Genomic DNA, 12,822 nt, shown 5'->3' with positions numbered 1-12,822 from the left:
TTACTAAATCAAGGCAGAGGATATACTATATGCTTCTCTCCACCCGTGAGGCCTGGTACTCTTATTTTAGAAAGAAATAGGGGTAGCGTAATCAGATTTGTCCCTGGGAGATAGGTACTGGTGTCTGCTTGTCTTTCTGTGTTCCTTGTAGTCAGCGCTACACAACCAGCCAGCTATAGATCCTTGCCATCTGAAGAGGTTATGAAAAATAATTAACATAAGGGAGCCTTCTGTCAGAGAATTATACTCTGTGACCGGTGTTTGTATTTGCAGTGTTTGTGTTATTTCGAGGGCATTTTAACCAGGGTTTCTTTTTCAGTCTGTTTCATATGACTGCACTCATACCCTCCCCCTAATTCTTCCTGGGTGCCAGCAGCTTTCAGCATCTTATTACGGAGTTTCCCAGCATGTGTGTCAGGAAAGCTGGACAAAAGGGCTACAGCACGCCTGAATTAGTAGTGTGCAAGTTGACAAATGTAGAGGGTGAAGTGGATGAAGCACATGGCTTGGGAACAAATTACCTAACACGTACTAGAGATTTTTTGGAGTTTATACTTTGACCAAACGTGGGTGTATTTTTTTCTGCGCATTTAAAAAGCAAGGCTTTTTGCAAATTCATATATCCCATTCTAAAACACGTAGGCAAGATAGCTATTCAGTGAAAATGTCAGAATTCCTTTTAGCATTAGCAAATGTATTTTTTTCCAATGTTTTTGAAACAGCTAAAGCACTTTTTTTTCTTTTTAACTGAAACTGGCAAAAATTAAAAAAAAAAAAGCCAGGGGCACATGCCTTCTGTCAAAATGGATGGAGTTAGACAAAATTTTATGAAACCTAAAAATGGAAATTATTGGTTGTTAAACTATAGGCGTTTTTAGGCACCGATATATTTTATATTAATGTATTTTGTAATTTATCTCTAGTGTTGGAATATTTTGCAAAAATGTATGTACCGTTGCTGCTATTTACTGCAAACTATGAGAGGAACCAGTACGTAACAATGCAAGGAGGATGAGAAGGTCTATATTAGAGGTGACATTCTCCCTTCTGCGGTGTTCAGTAGCGCAGCTCTCGCCCAGACCTGTCGGCGCTTTCTGCAAGACAGGGCAGACACGCAAGTGGTGTGGGATGATCAAGCACCGTCTCAGGAAACGGTGATTTCATGACCTCCAAGTTCCACTTGCTGTTACAGTACAGCTTAGGTTTCTTGGAGGGACCTGTAAAGTCCTGCTCAGCAAAGAATATCCCATCTTATTTTCAGTGTATGAGTATTGCATTTAAAACCTGGTTGCATTTTGTTGCCTGCTGATAATGTTGGTGAGCATCTTTCGGTTTATGTAACTAGGTTCTGACCCTAAAGTCTTGACTAAGAAAAGCACTTGCACCATAGCTACACACATGGTTGTGCAGCGAAGCACATGCTTGTTTACTTCCTACAATTTGAAATTGTTTATAACTGAGTAGTGGTGTGCTTAAATCGAATCACATGGCTGAGCTCTTTGCAGGGTTCCCACCATGGTGGCCAGGTCCCTGGACATGTGAGGAGAGATGGATTCGGTACAGCAATTTCACCCCGATAACTAGTTATTAACTACATAACTAGTTATAACAGTTATTAGAAAAAAACACATAGACCCTTTCATTTGCCTACACAGCATAAATCACAAATCAATGTAAAGGTGGAAGAGGAGTTCCTGATCTTTTTCCTGTTATTGGACAAATGACCAGAAAATATACAAGTTATAAAGAAGGTGATTTAGAAAAGCGGCAGGGTAATTGATATACAAGAATGGAAATGTGTGAACCCTCTTTATCGTATTAGTATAGTGTTCAAATAACAGATTTCAGTTTAAATATCTTTTAAAATAACTTATGTCCTTCTTTGTGCTGTTAACCTTTTGTTCAAGTTAACCTTTTGTAATTTTTTAAACTACCTCAATCTAAACAGTGTATTAACGCTATTAGGTGCTTTCTTCTGACTATCTCATCTTAGCCTGTTTACTTTGATACTGCTCTTTAGGTTGTATGTTTTTATTGGACCATTTCATGCCTCTTTAATGAGAAACTTACATCCACAAAAGTGAGAATGCTTTATTTCACGTTAATTACACCTATTATGATAAAGTAATATCTTATACCAAATTTCATCTTTCCTTCAGTAAATGTTTATACATATTTTGTTATTTGAAACCATTCAGGCTGTGTTTATACTTGCATTTAAAAATAGATTATTTTACACTGCAGTGCTTTATCCTGTGCCCTGCATGTTCTGTAACCTGCTTGGCCAAAAGAAACACGACCATGCTCAGCCTGTTACAGGACTCCGCTTTCTGCAAAAGGACCATCCCCTCTGTGCGGTACACAAAAGTTCATGTTTAGCAAAGTACAATGCTTTTAACTTCTGCTATATCATCCATCCATGCAAAACTGTCAATTACTGTCTGATTTGATCTCTCTTCATCTTAACATTTTTTAAAAATGTGAAAATCTTCACAGAGTGCTTTTTTTTTTTTTTTTATTTGGCACCAAAAAAATGTTAAACTTGATTTATTCTTTTGTGCTCATTTATTTTCAAAGTTTATAATATTTGTATTTTTCCACCATCTCTTTCATTGCACCAGTCCATCTGCCAAGTATGTACTAATCCTTCTCAAAAAATATTTGAGTTGTTCTCTGAGAATACTAGTTTTCTGGTTATTCTCTAATATATTCCGCTATGATCTATAGCAGAATATTATCCCAAAACAATTCTCTTCTGGCATGAATTCAGTTTTTTATTCAGTTTCTTTGCACCTCTTTTCCCATGGAAATACTGCAAGCCTAGGTCAAGTTGTTGTCCTGAGTTCCTTCTGCCTAACTGCAGTTCTCAACTGAAGTTGTGCAGGCATCAGCTTTTCAACTGAGTATAATCAACCTACTTGCAGGTTTCCTTTGAATTGGAATCGTAGGACTGAGGGCTTGGTGTTTGTTATAAACCGCAACCAAGTCTGTCTCTGTAAATGAAATCTTGGGACAGGGAGCAGTTTTTCCACATCTGACTGAAAATATATAGAGCAGTATTGCTTATGACTGAAGATACAATAACCAAAATAAGCAATGACTTTTTTTTATGTTGGCAAATGCCTGACCAATGTTCAGGGCAAGACCTGAAGCAGCACTGTGCACCTGATATAGGCGTAGTTAATCAGCCATTCCTAATTTTGGATCAGTTTCTGGAACTGAAATACAAATTGAAGTAATCTGCAGGTTGATTTTTTTTTTTTTTTCCTGTTGCCCAAGTCTCTTACAGAACTAAATGCCAGATAGATTTGCACCAAAGTCTGAGGAATATTGGGTTATTAATGTTCTACTGACTGAGCAGCTCTTTTTAACTCTGATTTGCTCTGCACAACCCGTTATCCTTTTTACCAAAGGCAAATCTCATACAGGTTTTCTATATTGCTCTGCAAAGATATATGCAGAAAGCTGAGTGTTAGGTCACGGTCACTGAGCAAAACCGGAGCTTTGTAATCATATTCCTATTGATTTTTTTATTTAAGTACACAAAATAACATAGCTTGGTAATATGCCATTTGTTTTACATGAACACCTTTATTGTTGCATCAGTTATAATCTGAATTAGGTCATAGGACCGTACTTCCAACTTGTGGACTTCTAATCTGACCAACTGTAACAGAAGACAGAAGGTGAATAAAGACATTTCACAATTCATCTTGCTCATAAAGGAGCTGGTTGCTCTCAGACCTTTCATCTCCTAAAGCAAAAAGGGAATGGAGCCACTTGGATAAGCAAGTGAGAGAAGTACTAACATCTTGAGTTTTATGCCTTCTTGAGCTGTTCACTCCGGTTGTTTGCTATTCTGTTTGGCTAGCACATGAATATTACAACCTGTCTCAAACCCCTTGACACCTCTTCATTTTATGCTTGGTGCATTTAAGCCATATCTTGCTCTATTAAAAGGCAACAATGCACTTTCTTCCTCTTCCGTAACCTCATTATGTAGTTGCTAAATCAACTCAGTTGTACCAGTCCTGCTCTCATGGGGCTGCTGTGAGAAAGCATTTTTCTGAAGAATTCCAAGAATGAGGCCGGGGGAATAGGCTACTTTGAGGAGGACACACAGCCTTCCAGGGGATTTACTATGTTACTGGGTTTGGGGGAGAAAATAGAATTTTTGTTGAATTTCTTATATTTTCTGGCAGATACATTTATAACAACTTTGGAGATCTTCCAGACTAGTCAGCAGCCTTCTGAAGCCTTTTAAATCCTGTGTTCAATTAAGCACAAAAATACTTAGCGTTATTTGCATGCAAGTAGTATTGATTAGTCAGGCACCAAAGTCATTCTGTTAAAATTAAAGTTCGATTAGGTACGACCAGATAATCACAGAGAGAAAATTTATAAAGGGTATTGCGTAAAGCTTTAGAATGAAATCACTGTTTAAAGGTATTTAGTTCTCTGAACTGTGCAAGTAGACTCCCTTGGCAAAAAAAAAATATGCACTCTGCTTGTCTGAATTGTGCTTTACTTTAAAACTGTATTTCTCCCACATTTGTTGGGAAAGATCAAATATATTGGCTATTGTCTGCAAATCAGAGACCTTAAAATGCTTAACTAACCCACTAACATGGGTAATGTCAGGAAAGTGTATAAGCTTCTTTGTAATAGTGATCATGAGCCCATCTCAAAGTTTTGTACAAAATTAACAGTATTCTGTAATATGTTAAATTTGGTATTAGTCCTGCCTTACTGATGTGGTACTAAACCCAACATTTTGCATTTAACTTGAATACAGTTTTTGTAGACAAAAAATAAAGATCCATTTTTCCTTTCCATTTTGACACTCTTCAAAATCCATAAACTGAAATCTGTTTCATTAAAAGTAATTTCCTTGTGGACAAGATGAGAAAATGAAGTCTTAAAGCAGTTCTCGATCAGATATAAAGAATAGGTTTGGGGCCTGTATCAGATAATCAAGAAAATAGGCTGAAGTAGTAAAAGGTGAGGATGTGAAAAATGAAGACGGCTGAATCATATTGATTCCGAAGTAGGTAACGCGGTTGTACTTAAGTGGGAATACTAACAGTTTTTATGTGTATATGTGGCAATCCATACCATACAGAGGCCTAAAGGACTTCAAGTAGGAGCTTTTGGGGACAACAAGAGGTTGTTTGTAATAGAAGCCTTCATTTTTGCCAAATTCTGTGAGCATAAGGTATGACAAGACTGCTTGGAGATTTCATGAGATAAATGTCTTTATTTTCCCCAAAAGCCCCAAAATATATTTCTAATGTTTTAAAACAGCGACCCTTAAATATTGGCATCTTATTGGCTTCTTCCAATAAATCTTGCCCAATAAATTGGGGACAACTTTTTCTGTATTTTGTAGATTTATATTTTCAAATCACAAATGAAAACATGTTTATACTTTTTTTTTTTAATTTTATTTCTCTCATTCTGTGAGTTAATTATGTAATTTTTATCAAGGTAAAGCTGTTGAAAGGAGTAGACCTCATTTTAACTTTTCAGCTGATCATTACAGGAATTATCCTGGTAGGTGCCATGTGGGAGCAAGGCCAACCTCCTATATTTAGAAGGAGAGGTTTGTGCAGGTTGCAAGCAATTCTTTAATTCTGGCAGTTGAATTTCCTGCTGCTTCCACAAAGAAATAGGTCTTTGCTTCACTGTCCTGAGTGCGAGAGCTTTATAATGGAGGAAATGTAATTTCTCGTTCTCCATGAAAGCACTGTAGTACGTCTGTGCTTGGGGTTTTTATTGCTTATTTGCTCTGCTTTTGGTATAGTTATGAGAAAAATAAGGCCATGACTATTTGAAAAGAGTTTGCAATCAAAGTTACAGAATCGGAGAATCCTGTTTGCAAACATAACTGAAATGGGAGGAATGTCTTCAAAGGTCTTTGCATTCTTTCTCTGGTTGCACTGTTGGTTTGCTTCTCTAGCACAAAGGGAAAATGCTGAGGTGAAGATGGTGTCACTAGGGAGTAAAGAGAGTTCTGTAGTAATGGGGATATCAAATGCCAACCCAAACACAAATATAAAACTTAAAAATAGTAAAACAGCTATTCATGAGTTTTCTTTTCCAGTGGAGTCCTCTAGGGATCATTTTTAACCCTAGCTGATATTTTAGAAGTGACCTGGAAGTATATGTAAAATTATCACTACACTAGCGTGCAGAGGACAGAATCTCGTACCAAATTAAGCGCTGGCCAACAGTAAGCATTTCAGTACAGAAGCTGGAGACTTTTCCTGGGAAACAGTGTCTCAGGAAGGGATTTTTATTTTTGCAAGGGGCAGCTACTTGAAAAAGAAAATCACTGTCCACGGAAGGCCTGTAGCCAAAAGGCCTACGTGACTTTTAAACCTTTGTGTTTGCTGTACTTACAGTGCTTTTGGGAAGTTGAGTGCTGCTGTATTGTCAAGTCAAGAGAAAAAGCTGAAATATTGATAGGGTTCCATTAAGCCTTCCTTATAGCGCTATATCACAGTAGTTCTTTTGAAATAGGTCATCAGAAAAATAAATGTTATGGTTTTTTTTAAAAAGATGATCTGTTATCAAATTCTATGGCTTTCTAAATAAGTAAAGTAAGAGCTTTCTATTTCTTATCTAATGGATAAAGTATTATAAAATAAAAAATTAGAAACTGAAGCTGTACAAGATGTTGATACTATTTACAAGATCTATAGGGAAAAACTCACCGTCTCTGAAAACTGTTACACCAGGATTCAGTGTTTTTTTTAAAATAATCACTAATTGAACTAACTATATTTTTTTTTTTAAGTCCTGTTGTGTGTGTTTTCTTGGAGAACTTTCAGAAAATCCCACCAACTAGCTTCCTTTTAGCTATGCTTCTGTATTGAAAGTTATTTCTTATGTGTCTAACTTGAGAAAAAAAAAAGCTAGCATGAGTATAGGAATTTACAGTTTACTTAGTTATTTGTGTTCCTCTTTTCACAATACTTAAAACTGCAAAAGGGTGAAGTAAAATCATGGTATTTAATGGAAGCAGTCATCAAAGGCATGATTGATGGTGTCATTAAACTGCATATTATTTCATAAACATCTTCATAAATCAGTGTTATTTGGGTAGTGGGATGGAATTGAAAAATACCATCACAATGACTTACTGTCATTCAGGGTGTATTTATTGGCAAGCCTAGCAGTTACACTCACCCAAGTGGCTACATTTGGAACATTTAATAGGAATAATGTTTGACTCGATGATGTATGGTTGGACTCAATGATCTTAAAGGTCTTTTGCAACTTAAATGATTCTGTGATTCTGTGTTGACCTGTTTGCTTCCTAATGGAAAAGGCATTTAAGGTGATTTGAAAAAATACCTTTAGAAAATTGGGATTCTTAAGCTTTCATGATATACTGATATTATTGATGAGAAATAGAGTTCATCCTTGAAGGCTCTTTTCTCCCGTGTTTAGTGTGTGTCTTGTTTGTTGGGTTTTTTTCTTAAGAAAAGGACTGGTTTGCTTTCTTCAGTTTTGATGAGGCTTTTTAGGTGTGTTTGTAAATATAATAAGAATACTTGATGCATTTTGTTTTTTTCCTGTACGAATATAAAATGAATTCAGAGGTTATCCAGTTTGATTGCACCTTTTACATAAAAAAGGAAAGGATGGGTTCATTCCTGACTTTCTCAAATACAAGTCTAATATGTGAAACTGAATACCCTTTGTATCTGTTGAGGTATTACAAATAGATAGGAAAACTTTTGCTGTTACTGAAATAATTTATTGCTTCTTCATTATTCAGTGTCTTTTGCTTAAGGTTTCTTGGGATTTAATAGAGTAATTATCCTACATTAAGTTTTCTTTTGTAAGCTGCTAATCAGAGTAAGCTTATTCTTTAGCAGTAAGTACCTGCTACATCCATTGAGTATTGAAAACAAAAGGCTGCTCAAAATTGAGCTGTTTTGTTTTGTACTTGATACTGTAGAAATGAGTTTTCACATTAAACTTAGATGTCATGAAAAGCGTTGAAAGCTTTTCTTCACATTTTATGTGATTAAAGATTATTGTTATGATGATGCCGTTGACAGAAACATTTGAGATTTATCAGGTTCTTCAGTCTGTTTAATGCATTTTATGAATGACATTTCAATTTAATTAGTGATGTACGGTATGTGAAGCCAAATGCTTTACAGAAGTTTTGTTTACAGTTAAGAAAGTATTTTTCTCAAGCAAACTTGTGATGATATGAGGAGTTGGTAAGACCTGCATGTTATTGATATTGATTTGCAGGCATTATAATACAGCATATCTCTATAAAGCTGCTGCTATTGATTTGACTTATATAGTAGCTACTCCTGTTTTATGTTAAGGTTTATGCTGGATTAAATGGACAATAGTTACTTGACCCTTCTTTGTGAAATTCACACTGGTCCAGCCTTGCTAAAGGTGCTTCCAGTGTTGGGTTAACAATGCACATGGACTAGCTGTCAAACTTTCCTCATCTAAAATTAGGAGCAAGTGAAATAGAATTATTTTTTTTCTCTTAAATAGTAAAGAAATGATTGTCTGTATCTGTATCTCACAGAATGAGGCATAGGAGAATTTTCCCTTTTGTTTCTAATCGCCAAAACCTGGAGGCATCTGAGAGCTGGCTTCATTTAGAGTCTTTCTGGATTGGCATAATGTTGAGCATGCATTAAATTATGCATACTGATTTAACAATCAGAAAAGCTTATCATACTCTAGCTCCATCTTTCCTGCCTGCTCTGCCAGGAAGCTATGAGAAGCCGTAGTACAGCTGGCTATTCTGGCTTCGAGCCATGTAGGGATTTGCCTACATGACAGGAATCCCCAGCTTCCCCTCGGAAAGAACACTTTCCAAGGCAGAAGTGCTAAAATAAAAGGCAGGATCTGATTCAACCATAAACTTTAACCACCTTTTTCTCCAATGTGAGAAATTTTTGTACTCGTGCTATACTTATTTCCATACTCATGCTAAGTGCAAGAGGAATATTTTGTAGGGAAAGAAGCAATAAATGCAGTTCGAATAGAAAAACAAGTGTATGGTTTTTTTTGCTAAGTGTATACGTGTCTTTTATTGCAGATCCAAATTTCTCTGAACAAGCCAGGTCTGATTAGCAGAGTCCTAGTTGGATAGGTGCAGGTTCTAGAAAACACCCCTATGGAGAAGAGAGGAAGGAATAACAATAATTTCAGTAAATCAGTTTAGTGACCCATTTGATGATGTCAACCAGAAGCTGTTTGTGTGCCAGCGCTGGGTAAGCGTTGGCATGCAACAGCAAATGCCAGCAATCACAGAACTGGACTCTGACACACTTGCAGAGAATAAACTAACCTGTTAAATTTCAGTCATGAAGGTAGGTCACACTCCTAGCGTTATGTGCAGCAAACGTGCTCTGAGGTTACTTTGCTGTGAATCTCTCTCTCCAAGCAGAAGAGCATGGTATTAAGGAATCTGTTTGAAATCGCACAGAGAAATTTACAGTGAGAGAGAGCAAAAGGGAGTAATTTTCTTTTAAATTGAGGCAGTGCTTCATAAAAGAATTATACTCTTTTTTATATGTATCACTTAAATTGTTGTTAAAATTGAATGACAGTGTGTGTTATTTGCATTACTGTAAATTTCTTTGGTAATAAAGTGATTCATCTTGCTACACACAGTGACTCCAATATACATGCAAGAAATATTCTTTTTTGGCAACAGTAATAATTATGTGCTAGGTGCCATAATTACTGACAGCATATCACAGCTTAAGAAATTGATCGTTAAAGCCATCCAGAACAATTACGAGATACATCTTTTTATATATTATTCTATATTACCCATTGCTATGTCTAACTACTGTAGATTTTGATCTAATAAGTGTGTCCATTTAGGAAGACCTGCAAAGAATACTTATCAAAAAGACCAGGCTGGATGGGGCAACTTGGTCTAGTGGGAGATGTCCCTGCCCATGGAAGGGGGGTTGGAACTCGATGATCTTTAAGGGTCTTTCCAACCCAAACCATTCTATGATTCTATGAAACCTTGCAAGTAGCGTAGCAGACACGTTATGTAGCATTTCTCTATTCTGAGCACGGCATCCTTGGAGCTATAGCCCAGTGCTATTACCTGCTCCACTGGCACAGAGCGTTCATTTCAGAATTATTAAGAAGCAGAGTCCTTTCTGCTCGCGCATATTTAAAGACCTGTGGCACCTTCTGAGGCAGCAGAAGCTTACCTCTATCTGCTTTAACCTCCTATTAAATTAATAATCTGTCGGACCAAGAGCAGGTATGCTGTGCTGCAGATCTGAAAGAACTGTCCTCAGTGGACTAATGAAGTTCTGCATTTTTTGACGGAGCAACATTTGTGGTGAAGCAAACGTGTTCTGTGAGCTCCCTAAAGTTTTTCAATGAAAGACCCTTTTAAACCTTAGCTATTATACTTAAGTGTGGAGAGTATCCTACCAATCAAAGTACCTTCTTTGCAGACTCACATGTTGAGATTCAGATAAGAGACTTGCTGAGTGTGATGTCCTTCCTCGAGTGGCACAGATTTTGATGGGGAAAATTCCTTGGAATTTCATGGCACTCCAAGCAGCAGAAATGTTTAGATTACTTCTTTCTTTCTAGCACAGAGAGAGGTAATATACATCACTAAGAGTCTAAGATTTATAAGAACATGCTGCAGAGTAAATTGTGCTGTCAAGCAGAGAAATAGCGTGGTAAAACAGACTCTCTACACTAATCTTCTGAGGATCTTTGACACTGTGTACAGCAATCACAGAAGATCTTCTGATCCTGTACAGACAGGAGGCTTTTGCACTCTTCATATCAAACCTCATGTAGTCAATTTTCCTTGGCATTGAAACCGTAGTTATTTTGTGTTGGTTTTTTTTTTTTTTCCTCTGCCTTATATTTTTGCTAGAGGTGAATATTAATGGATATTTGTAATCTTCATTTATGTGAATATCCTTATTCATAACGATTTCCCAGATAATTTGGGGACTATGTTTTTTTTTTTCCTTCTGTGGTGTGTTTCCACCTAGTTCACTTGGACAGGAAGGGCAGCAGTCTCTCAGAGGTCACATATTGTTCTTGATGGAACAACGTGAGGCATTTGAACAAGAGAGTAGCAAAAATTTCTGGCATTAACTTCTGAATACATCTACTGGGTCTGGCTGGGATGGAGTTAGTTTTTTTCATATCATCCTGTGAGTGAGTGATTGCCACTGCATCATTGTTTTGGTTTGTTTCATTTTCCTTATTTCCTTCACTTATTAAACTATCTTTACCTCAATTGGTGAGTTTTCTCACTCTTGCTCTTCCCATTCTCTCTCCCCATCCCACTGCGGGGAGGTCAGCAAGCAGCTGTGTGGTGCTTAGCTGGACACCCAACAAACAATGCATTTGTCTTTGAAAATGTATTTCTAATTTTGTAAACAATTTAAAGCTTGGTGCAAAATTAAGAATCCCAATGAATCATGCAACTAGGTACTGAATTAGTGAGGGCAGTATGAGACCTTGGAAAATAAGTGCAAATATATTGGCCTTTTTTTTTAAATTGTATTTTTAAGTTGTGACAATCAGTTGCCCCGGGGCAAAGATTGACTTGCCCAGCTGCCTCCTGTCCTTCGCGAGTGGGTCTCTTTCTCCCCAGCTTTCAGGCACGCTCCATTAGTTACCCAGCTCCTGGGATGGCCCCGTGCTCCAGCATCTTCTGCCTGACCTGCCACTTGCTGGGGTACAGTGTGACTGTAAGCAAAAGCAAGAGAAACAAGCCCTGTCCGTCATGGAGCTGAATACAGTATATCAGCTCTTTTACGGACTTGGGTTTTGCTCAGTGTTGAATTACTCAGTTTTTACAAGGATAGCGTGCATCGGGGCCCCAGATTGAGTCAGAAGATGTATAATAATGAGTTTCTCTTCCTTTTAAACTTAGGAAAGCTACTTAATTTCCTTCTATCTCAGAAACAAGTGTAAGAGTTGGGCTTTTTCCAAATCATTGGCACAACTGTTTTGTTCTGACTGACTTAGAAATGTGGGGGGTTTTCCCACCATGTGCTTGTACAGTGTTTTTTCATAAAGGTCACCCAACAGGTAAAAGGATTAAGAGCATTAGTATAATAAAGTAATGGCGAAGGGGAAATTAATTTTGTAGCTTTGAAAGGAAAGTGTAAATATTTTACAGAATGGAATGCCCTTAGCATCTTTATTTTAGCTGCTTTTTTTTTTTTTTTTTTTTTAATAAAGTCATACCTTATAGTGTATGAGAGCCTTTCAGGAATAATTTTAAGTTTTCATAGTGCCTATAAGCCATCCTTTGTGCCGAATACTGTCAGACACTTTGAGGCATACTTACTGCAGAGCTACAGTCGTAAATTCATATTGTCATTCTATAATCATTATTAAATACTTACTATCTGTCAAACCTGAACATTTAGAAAAACTATATCTAATATATCTAATTGTAATTACTAAAGAGGAATAATGAACATATTTATGGATAATGATAGCTGTATGTGGCCCTGTTTTTGCAAACATTGATGGGTTCAGATTTCAGTTGTCTGACAAATTCCTGAGATTTTGGGAAGAAATAGAAAATGGGAGTTAAATGGGATGAACACTGATAACATTATCATCTTGAAAGGGTAGTTGCGTATTTCTGGTTGTAAATCATTATCACACTCAGAATAGAGACAGCCAGTCGTACAAACAAAATGTGCTGAAGTAGTACGTGCTACTTTGAAAACTGAATTATTGTTAAGCAGTGTAGCACAAAGTCAGCTGATTTAATTGTTTAAAATCTCAGACTACATTTTAGCAAGGATGCTA

The 12,822-nt window shown here is 36.8% G+C and overlaps 1 protein-coding gene across 1 annotated transcript in view; it reads left to right on the top strand.

Moving 5' to 3' along the window:
- Positions 1 to 12,822, top strand: part of ANO3 (anoctamin 3) — a 199,581-nt gene that overhangs the window by 98,457 nt on the left and 88,302 nt on the right. The gene's annotated exons all lie outside the window — the stretch shown is intronic.

Source organism: Numenius arquata, chromosome 6, assembly GCF_964106895.1.
Source record: "Numenius arquata chromosome 6, bNumArq3.hap1.1, whole genome shotgun sequence".
Lineage (NCBI taxonomy): Eukaryota > Metazoa > Chordata > Aves > Charadriiformes > Scolopacidae > Numenius > Numenius arquata.
This window is presented reverse-complemented; position numbering and strand designations above follow the sequence as displayed.